Raw genomic sequence first — 10643 nt, forward strand, 5'->3', positions numbered from 1 at the left:
GTAGGCTCCATAATATTAAAGCTTGATTTTTTCATTAAATGTAGTATTTCCTTTGGTAACCTCGCAATGCTTGATCTATTAGTACATATTCCCATTATCAAATAGACACTCTTATAGACTTTATGTTAAAACACTAAATCATTCTTCACTCAATTGCTCTAAAAGAATAGGATGTATGAAGAGATTGTAAAAGCAAGAGAATACTTACTCTTAAGCTCATACCCACCATTAGGTAGGTGTATTGTCATATCTTGGATTTCACAAAATGAGAAGCAAAGCAATCACTAAACCCATAAGCATAATAATAATAAAGATCCAAAGTACAATACATATTGAGAAGGTATACACAAATAGCAAACTGGTTGATAACATGCCAATGCACTCCCTTCCATGTTTTATTCCTCAAAGCAAAATTACAAGAGCAAACAATCTCCAACCTCATCCTTCAGCATCAGCATGTCTTACACAACTAGTGAGCTATTGATCCCCCTAACATGTACTATCACACCCTCATATTTACATGAGATGCAAATGATTGAGTCATGCCCTCAATTCTTATTGTTGAAATTTCTACCATGTGTATCAACTATTTTATCCACTTAAATCATTGATTTGCAAACAATTCTTAATCATTTGAATGCAATGTATGTTGACTTCATAATGCATGCAAGTTCATGCATCGCAATGAACTTTTTGTTGCTCCAATTAGGATTAGCATTTTTAAACTACCAAAGGGTTAGGGTTTTGTACTAGCATGTATAAATAATCCTAGTCAATCCATAATAAATTTGAATGCATAAACAAAGCCTTTGGTCATTGATTATATCAAAGAGATATAATTAAAAATTGTAGTCTATCCTATATCTCTCTCTTGTATTTAGTTTCTAGCTTTTGTCCTTTTGTGTTTTCTTTCATAGTATCAAAGTGCAAGCACTCCAAGTAATTGCTTACTATAAGCATAATCAAATTTTGTAACAAAAAATACTATGAATGATGTTAATCAGTGATAGTGGCAATGGAAATGGAGGAAGAAATAATATGGTTGTGTGAATGAAAATCTCATAAATTCATCCACCCCATCTTCTTAGAAGGCAAATTTGATGGAACCAACTACACCTAATGGACATTCAAGATCAGGGCCATCTTAGACTTGTATGAGCTCCTAGATATAATTTTGGGGATTGATATAAATCCATTGCAACCCCCTTGCAACATTTGATGTAAGCAATCCAAATAACCAATCCCACTTCATTTAACCCTTCTTTATGCTTGGATTTGAAGAAACATAGATGCACTTCGCATGATTGTTACTAGTGAATTTATTTCTATGCTCGCTCCGTTTCAACACACATCCAAAGCAAGTGAGGCTTGGAACATACTAAGAAGTTAGTATGGGACAAGAAATTAGACCAATATTAAAAACCTAGGGAATCATCTTGCAGCAAAAAAAGCTTTTAAAAGGAGTACTGACGGAGACCTTCGTTAAACAAACCAAGAAATTGTGTGTTAGATCATGGTGATCGGGATAGCTAAGACTACCAAGAACTTGGCTAGGATATGCATTTGTGTTTTGCCACTCAAGTATGATGGCCTAATATTTACATTGAATACATAAATTAGAACCTCTATTTTTAGTTTTGAAGGATTCAATATCATGTTATTGGAAGGGGAGATGTGGCAAAATGGTTGTAGGAAGCAGTGGTGGAGATGGTTCATTCTGCAAAATGTCAAAGTTAAAGGTGAAAAGAAGAAGAATAAGAAGAAGGCATTCAAGAAATGTGTCATTATTATGGAATGAGCAATCACGTGATAAAGGAATGTAGAAAAAAAAGAGTAATGCAAAGAATGGTACTATAAAGTCTTCTTCCAAAGTCAGAGACTTCATGAGCACTAGTGCCCTTGGCTTTGACTTCAATGTTGGATGAATGTTAGGTACTAGATAGTGGAGCTTCCCACCACATGACTAACAAGAAAGAGTTGTATAGTTCTCTAAGCCGTCTAAAAGAGCACATCGCTATGACAATCGAGAATAATACAAAATGCCCAATTGTTGAAGGAATGAGTAGGATTCATTTATTCCATTAAAAGGGAAGGCTAAGAAGTTTTTAGATGTGTTATAAGTGTCTTAGATCAAGAACAACTTGCTTCCTATGGCCTCGATTGCATATTGTGGCCTCAAAATTGTCAACGATAGTATGGGGGCAAAGACTCTTGATGATGATAATGTGGTTGACAAAGGAGTGAGGTGGAATAACTTATATGAGCTCACAAATCTTATAAGCACCATCAAGAAGGCACTAGTAAGCTTTGCTATGAGCGATGTGGCCATATTTGCTTCCTTGTGCTCAAAATAAAGACTAGGATGATTGCACACTAAGCTAACAGTGGTAAAATGCAACAATTGGACCAAGACTCCTCTAGAGCTATTGCATGTTGATCTCTATAGCAAGATGAATACCGAAGCTTTGGAAGGATCTTTGTATTTTATGCCACTAATTAATAATTATTATAGAAAGACGTGGGTGTACTTTGTCCAAGATAAGGTTGAAGCTTTTGGCAAGTTCAAACAATGGCATAAGTTTATGGAGAATGAAGGTGGCAAGAAGGTGAGTTTGTTGACTATTTGAAGGAGAATAATATCAAGCGCTAACTAACAACATCCTACACACCTTTATAAATTGGCATCGTAGAGCAATGCAACTGTGTTGTCATGGAGATAACATGATGTACACTAAAGGAAAAAGGATTAACAAATTCTTTTAGGTGAAGGTAGTCAACACTATAGTATATATCCTCATTCAAAGCTTCACTAATGTGGTAAAAGGAAAAATGCCTCAAGAGGCCTATTTTAGTGAGAAGCTCTCTATTGCAAATTTCAAAACATTTACATGTGAGTGTTGCATTCATGTTCCAGATAATTAAAAAACTAAGCTAGAAGCCAAGAGTAAGTAGTATACCTTTCTTGGATATGGCCAATAATTTAATGCTTATCAAGTGGATAATTGTGAGACTAAGATAATTGCCATCCTAGATGTGGTGTTCATGGAGTAGCCACATGTAATGGAGGATAAAGATTTCTGTATACCACCAACAACCTCCCACTTAAAGGGGAATGTGCCCGAGTGTGGAGAAAATAAGAAAAATGTGATAAAGTACAATGTGTACAGATAAGTACAACTAGATGAAGAATAGTTGTCATCGCATCCTATGCCCATCGTCTTTTTAAGGAAGGAATAACATTCCACTGGGAGACTTTTAGTGTGAAAATCAATAGGATTCTCATTTGTAGAGATCTTGATAAGCTCTATCTACTTATCCTTAGCCACCTCTTTGACAAAGTGGTAACATACCTCAATATGCTTGGTCTTTGCATGAAAAATTAGATTATGTGCCAACTAGATGGCACTCATAAAGTCCAAATGCAATGTAGGAATCATATTTGTGATACCAAGGTCTGCAACCGAGTGGCCTAACCATAAGGACTCCTTGCAAGCCTCACTTGCTATACAATATACTCAGCCCTGGTAATAGACAAGGTAGTGCATTTTTGCATCCTAGACATTCAAGAAATAGCACCTCTAGCAAAGGTGAAGACATAGCTAGAGGTGGACTTTCTTCTGTCTACACGGCCTCAGAGTCTCTGTAACTTATGACTCACTATCCTGGCTTCCATAGCAAAGGTACAAGTTTGTATTGCCCTTAAGGTATCTCATGATATCCTTCACAGCATCTCAATGTCAATTTCCAAGTACCTCCATATAATAAGCCACGACTCCCATTGCAAATGCTATGTCAACTCTAGTGGTGTCTATCATGGCATACATCAAGCTACCCACTGTAGATGCATACAGGATCATAGCCATCTCAGCCCTCTCATCATTTCACTAGGGACAATTAGACCGACTGGGGCAAACTATTGTTCACTGTTTGGGATAGCATACATTTGATCATTTAATGCTCTAATGATGCTTATGGGGCAAGTTTCTAATGCCCGGATGATGTATTGATGCGTGGGAAAGCTTCTTGGATCAATTAGAGCTTGTTTAGATCAACATTTGGAATGTTCTTTGTTGTAATACCCTATGGGCAGCAAGTATATATAGTGAATGCTTACATATGGGATGTATTTTACACCTACATGCTATTTGAGTATGCTATATGGACTTATGAACTAATGGATGCTTGCCATTGGTGTATGTGCTTGGAGATGCTCTTATTGAGCTTTGAGCTACTTGGATATTTATATAGTTGCACTAGCTACTTGCCTTGGAGCTCTATCAATTCCGGGCTTGGTCACTTACATTATGCATATGCTCCATGATGTACATTTGATGCATCTTGGGTTCCTAGACATTATGACACTTATGTCTTGAGCTTGCATTCCTCTTTTCCATTCCAGATCTTGTTCTTGTGGGAGTAAATTTTGCATTTCATTGTAGAGCTTAATTTATTAGAAATAATGGAAGTCTCTTGCTTATGTATATATGCTTATTAGTTTCAATCTACAATGTCCTTGCAGGTATTGATGATTGTGGGCTGATTTAGATTTGATTTTTACACTTGTTACTTCCTCCAGTCAGACAGCTTTGTCAGCTTTGGATGCATGCTTAGTTATATACTTGAGCTTTAGTGTTCATATGCAGTGAGTTAGTTGTAGATTATTGGATCTCTTTTGGCTTTGGAGATCTCTTATGCATAGTTGGCTTCTATACATGCTACTCTTTTGCTCGGGAATGCATCTCTGTCCCTAACATCTTTGGGTCTTTGATAGTATTTGGTACCTTGGTCATTTATGCTCTTTCTTGACATTGCTAGTTGCATTGTATATCCCTAGTTGCTACTAAGACTTTCCTGGTAATGTGAACTCATCATTGTTGGACTTTTGCCAATAGTTACAAACTCTTTTACTATTATTTTTATGGAAAAAAATGTTGAAATTCAAGTTTGAGTTAATTTGTTAAGAGCATGCACTTGATTTGAGCATTCTAGTGCATTTACTTTGTGGACAGCAATATATTGTATTGTACCCCACCTCTTGCATTCAAATTTGGGATGATTTTGGGGCTAATTTACTATTATTAAAATAGTCAATTTATTATTTGCTTTGTAGTCATAATGGCATCTACTTCTCAGGATAATGCCATTTTCAACATAGACAAGTTGAATGGCAATGACTTCAATAAAGGCCCAACTACAACAAGTTTTGGTTCAAAATAAGCAAATTAGACCATTTAAATCCAAAGGTATAAAGCCCAAAGAGTTTAATGTAGAGACTTTGTCTGATCTTGATGGGTTATGCAAGTCCACCACTATCTTGTCTTTGTCAAAATAGGTTTACTTTAATATTGTAGAGACAAAGGGTATTGCTTGGGAGTTATGGGAGAAAATAGTTTGTATCGACTTAAGAAACTCATAGATCTTTGTATGAAGGAAGACATTTTTGTGTCTTCTCACTTGAATGAGTTTCATTCCATTTCGAGCTAGCTTACTTTTTGTAAGGGATTATCTTTAAAGAAAATGTTAGGGATATGTTCTTGCTTGTCACTCTCCCTAAGACTTCGGAGGCTTTCCACACCACCATAAGTACTAATGCTCTTTTAGATGGCTTTACACTTAAAGACATAGAGGGTGGCTTGCTTATTATACTAAGTAAGTAAATAGAAAGAATATTGATGTATCCTATGCATCTCATGCACTCATTTTTAGACATTGTAAATGATGGCAAGCATGGTAATGATCCCCATGGTAGATATGCATAGTAGGATATGTAAAAATCTAGATCTTGTGGGCAAGGTCATAGTAAATCCTATGGTCCCAATTCATCTCTTGCATGTCGCTATTGTGGATAACATGGTCATATTTGGCCACAGTGCATAAAATGTGCCAAGATAGGCAAGATAATGGTAAGGGAAAAGTCTTAGATGATTGTAGCATCACAAAGTTTACTATCAAGTTTGAGGAGATGAATGCATTGGAGTACAGTTATAATGAGAACATTTTGTCCGCTTCTTCTCCTAATGTCCAATTGATTGATGCTTAATCATAATTCTTGTCATCATTGTTGGTTGCTTGATTCAGGGGGACTTCTTTTCATGTGACCCTGCATTGTGCTTGGTTCTATAGCTACCATCCTATGACGAGTTACATGAGATCGGGAGACGACAATGTCTGTGATATCAGGGATGTTCATTTACAATTTGCTACTACTACTTCATTTGTGTTGCATGATGTATGCCATGTGTCGGCTTTGACTAAGAGCCGCATCTTTGTAAGACAGCTAGATAATGCTAGGTATCACATTCCTTTTGGTGATTCTGTATGGAAAATCACTTGTGGAAACCTCATTTTAGCTAGAGGTGCCAAGACTAGTAGTCTTTACACTTTACTTGTATCTAGTACTACTCATAATGTTTTTGTTGTGACTGATCTTCCACGTATATCTCTTTGGCATCATTGTATTTGGCATATGTCCCTAAAATGAATGAAAGTCTTGACTTGTTTTTGTAGTATCTCATGCCCCTGGACTTATCATGTTTTAACTCATGTGATTATTGTTTATATGGTAGGCAAACATATAATACACATAAAAAGTTAGGCACTAGGCGCACATGTGAGCCTTTGGCTCTAATTCATTTGGATATTTGTAGTCCCATACCCTGTTAGTCCTTGGGTGGTGTAAAGTATTTTGTTGCATTTATTGACAATTCTTCACATAAAGTTTGGGACTATCCCAAAAAGCACAAGTTGAAAGTTCTACCTACTTTTTAGTGCTTTCTTGCTATGGTTGAGAACCAACTTGGGTAAGATGAAATGCCTAAGTTTTGATAATGGGGATGATTATGTCTCTAAGGCATTTGATTAGTTTTAGGATGAGAAGGATATTAAGTGTTAGTTGATCATCCCCTACACCCCACCCCAAAATGGTGTTGTAGACTATATGCATAGGATAGTCATTCAAGAAAGAGCCAGCAGTATGCTTAGTCAAGTAGGCTTACCACATATATTTTGGGCTGAGGAGGCAGTTACTACTATCATTCACTTGATTAATCAATCCCTGTGTATTGTTCTTGGTGGTAGAGTTGCAAAGGAGGTATGGTTTGGAAAACCTCCCTCATATATTCATTTTCAAGTCTTTGGATGCGAAACATTCTACCATATTCCCAAAGGCAAACACAAGAAGTTGGATCCAAAGTCCATCAAATGCATATTTCTTGGATATGGTGATGAAGGTGAGATCACCTATCGCCTTTGGGATCTGCAAACTTGGAAGATGATTCATACCCATGATGTTGTCTTGCATGAGGGCAAGATGCACAAGCAACTAGAGCCATTGATTGAGATGTGTAAGGTGATCTTTCAAGAGGAGCCTCCTATTACCATACAACTAGCCCTAGCTAGACAACCTACGACTGTAAATGATGTAGTGGCCTAGGATCCACTTGTTGTGTAGGATCATGACGTTGGATAGAGAGGACAAGGTGTATAGGCCCCCTACTTAGTTTTGAGACTCTCTACCTCTAGATTGCTACGAGTCCTCTATGCATTTTGTCATGGTGACAAATTTTGATGAGCCCCTTATGAGGAGGTTATGTGCAGAGGTGATAGTCACTCTTAGGAGATGGCCATGTAGCCTAAGTTTGATTCACTAAATAATAATCATTTGTGATATTTTGTTTCATTGCCTAGTGGAAAATATGCATTGTCATGCAAGTGGATTTATAAGTTCAAGAGCATCCTTGGTCACCCTAAGTTAGCATACAAGGCATGCTTGATTGCTAAGGATTTTAAATAGGAAAAGGGTATTGATTTTGATGAGATATTCTTCCCTATGGTGGTCAAGATTACTACCCTTCACTTGGTTTTGGCCTTGGTTGTGTAGATGGATCTGAACATATACTAGATGGATGTGACCTTTTTACAAGGGGACCTACATGAGAATATCTATATGCAACAACCTAAGGGCTTTGTGGAAATAGATAAGGAATACATAGCATGCAAGTTGAAGAAGAGTCTTTATGAACTTAAGTAGGCACCTAGGGAATTGTATCATAAGTTCGATGTCTTTAAGCATTCACAGGGTTATTTCCACAGTGATATGGATTTGTGTCTTTACAAAAGAAGGCCCATGATATTAGCCTTATCATTTTAGCAGTATATGTTGATGACATGCTAATTATTGCAAGTTTTCATGCTAAATTGGATACTTTGAAGACGTATCTCAAAAAGAGCTTTGAGATGAAGGACATGAGGCATGCCTCTCACATACTTGGTATGTGCATAATATGAAATCACTCTAAGGGACTTCTCTACTTGTCACAGAAGGAGTACATTCATAAAGTACTTGAGCGGTTGTATATGTAAGGTTGTAAGTCAATTAGCACCCCTTTACCTTCTCATATTAAGGTGAACTATGAAGCAATGGCTGAGTGTATCAACCCAAAGTGGTACTAGAAATGGAGTGTAATGAGCCAAAAGGAACCCTCAAATCCTAGGCAACAAGCAAGAGGACCACCAAGGAGCAATGGTTAATGAATGTAGGCTAGGGGCAGCCAATAAAAAATGTACTACAAATAATGGGGCTGCCTTGCTATGCTTAACCTCCAAATCACTTGGCAATGGAAGAAAGGTGCTCCAAAGGTTGAGAAACAAGCTAGGGAGGAAGGAAAGTTGCTACATACCTCAAACCGACTAAAGTGGGGCTGCTTGGAAGCTGGGTTGAAGTTCTCTTCTCGGGCTAAGGTGAATGTGGATGAAGCTCCTTCAATGCCCCCTTTGATACCATTTGAAAGTTGGAAGGACTAAGCAAGAATGAGAGCACAAACAGAAAAAGCAAGCAACAGCTATGGAGGTTGAAGTAAGAAGAGAGAGCAAGACCATACATGGGAACTCCAATAGTCATAGTGTGTGACTTGCCTTCCCTTATTCTATTGTCATAGTAAGAATAAAGAATAAAGTGGCAGTGATGGGGGCCACCACCTGCAATGTATAGGTATGTGGGTAGTAAATACAAGATAAATGTAGGCAACTAGGCACATGCATCCTTTCATCGCCAACAAATCTCAAGGAGGAGGTATATGTGGACCATTAACCACAATTGAGATGCTCGATCAAGAAAATAATATTTGCAAAATTAGAAAGGCTTTATGTGATCCAAACAAGCCTTAAGGGCATGGTACCACACATTAACAGGTTTTCAAATCCATTAAGTTTACTAGAAATGAATTTGATACTAAGTTATATGTGTTTAGCTAGAATTATATAGTGGTAGTTTTGCATGTAGATAACTTGATCATCATAGGATATCATGAGCATATGCTTCAAAAGACTAGGGAGATGCTAAGTTTTGGGTTTGAAATGATAAACTTAGGGAATATATGTTAGTTCTTGGATATTGAGGTGTCTCAAGAATGTGGCAAACACTTTAGACATGTTCAAAGCCCTAGCTTGTGGTTTATGTGCTATAGTTCGAACCCTCAAAGATAACTCTAAAGTCAAATGGTCTTCCATGATCACTTTGTGGAAGTGATCTTGATCCATCTAGATGGGTGTAAGGATTTTTATTGCAAGGTGAAAGTCCTCAAGAGGCTTATAATTAAAGTTGTGTGAATGTTGCTAATGCTCTTTCATCATATATCATTTTAGAGATCTTTCTATTATCTTCTTCACGCAAAAAAATAAATGAAGGACATTTGGGGGAGAGATGTAGACAACATTTGTTCAAATTGATGTTGGTTGCATAAAAATTAAATTTACAATTGTCATTCTTGATAATATTACATTCCCCTTAAAGGTGTACCAATTTAGCTAAAGGGAGTTGTTATAAGGTGTCTTTAATAACATTCCACTTTTTTGTGGACCAACATTAGACATGCTCATTTATGGAATGCTTTGGTTAGAAATAAACTCTGTGGTGTTCCATGGCAAAGCAATCTTAGATGGGAGTTTGCTAGTGAGCATGCCCTATTTCACTAGGGTTAGGTTAGGTGGAGGCCTTTCAAATTGACTAATTTGATGGTTCCAAAGCTTATGGTGGTCATTTGGAAACTTCTTTTTCCACTTCACCTTAATCTTGTGAAACACGATTTGGTCATTCTCCCCTGAGAAGGTAGTAGCTCCATAGATTTGCACACACTTAATGCATTTTTGCAAAACAAGAAAGCCTCTAGTGTTGCATGATTTAGTTCAAAATTTGTGCATTTATTTGCATGTCCAACAACTTGTTTTGTTTGTCATAGCATAGGATTTGGTTGTAGTGTGATTAGCTTAGATTTTTTTGATCATTTTTACATGACACACACAACATTGTTGGTTGATGATGTATTTGTTTTGATAGGTTATTCATGGATTTTGATCAAACTTGTTTGATGTAGTTATTAGGTACATCTTCTTTGCCCTAGTCTTTGCAAATCATGGGTAACAAGTCACGTGCACTATCACATTGCATGTTTTGTTGTATCAATACACTCAAGGGTCATTCTTATTCTTCCAAAATAAAATCCATGTCAAGGAAATGGTTTATGGACATGAGGTCTGTTGCATCTATATGTAACAAAAATTTAGTTGCATGCACACCATGAGAGCACACCATTAAATGAGCACACACATTCCTTACACATGCACTATTGGGTCTTTGATGTTGGTGG

Source organism: Lygodium microphyllum, chromosome 4, assembly GCF_053477565.2.
Source record: "Lygodium microphyllum isolate KBCC chromosome 4, Lygodium_microphyllum_v1.1.10, whole genome shotgun sequence".
Lineage (NCBI taxonomy): Eukaryota > Viridiplantae > Streptophyta > Polypodiopsida > Schizaeales > Lygodiaceae > Lygodium > Lygodium microphyllum.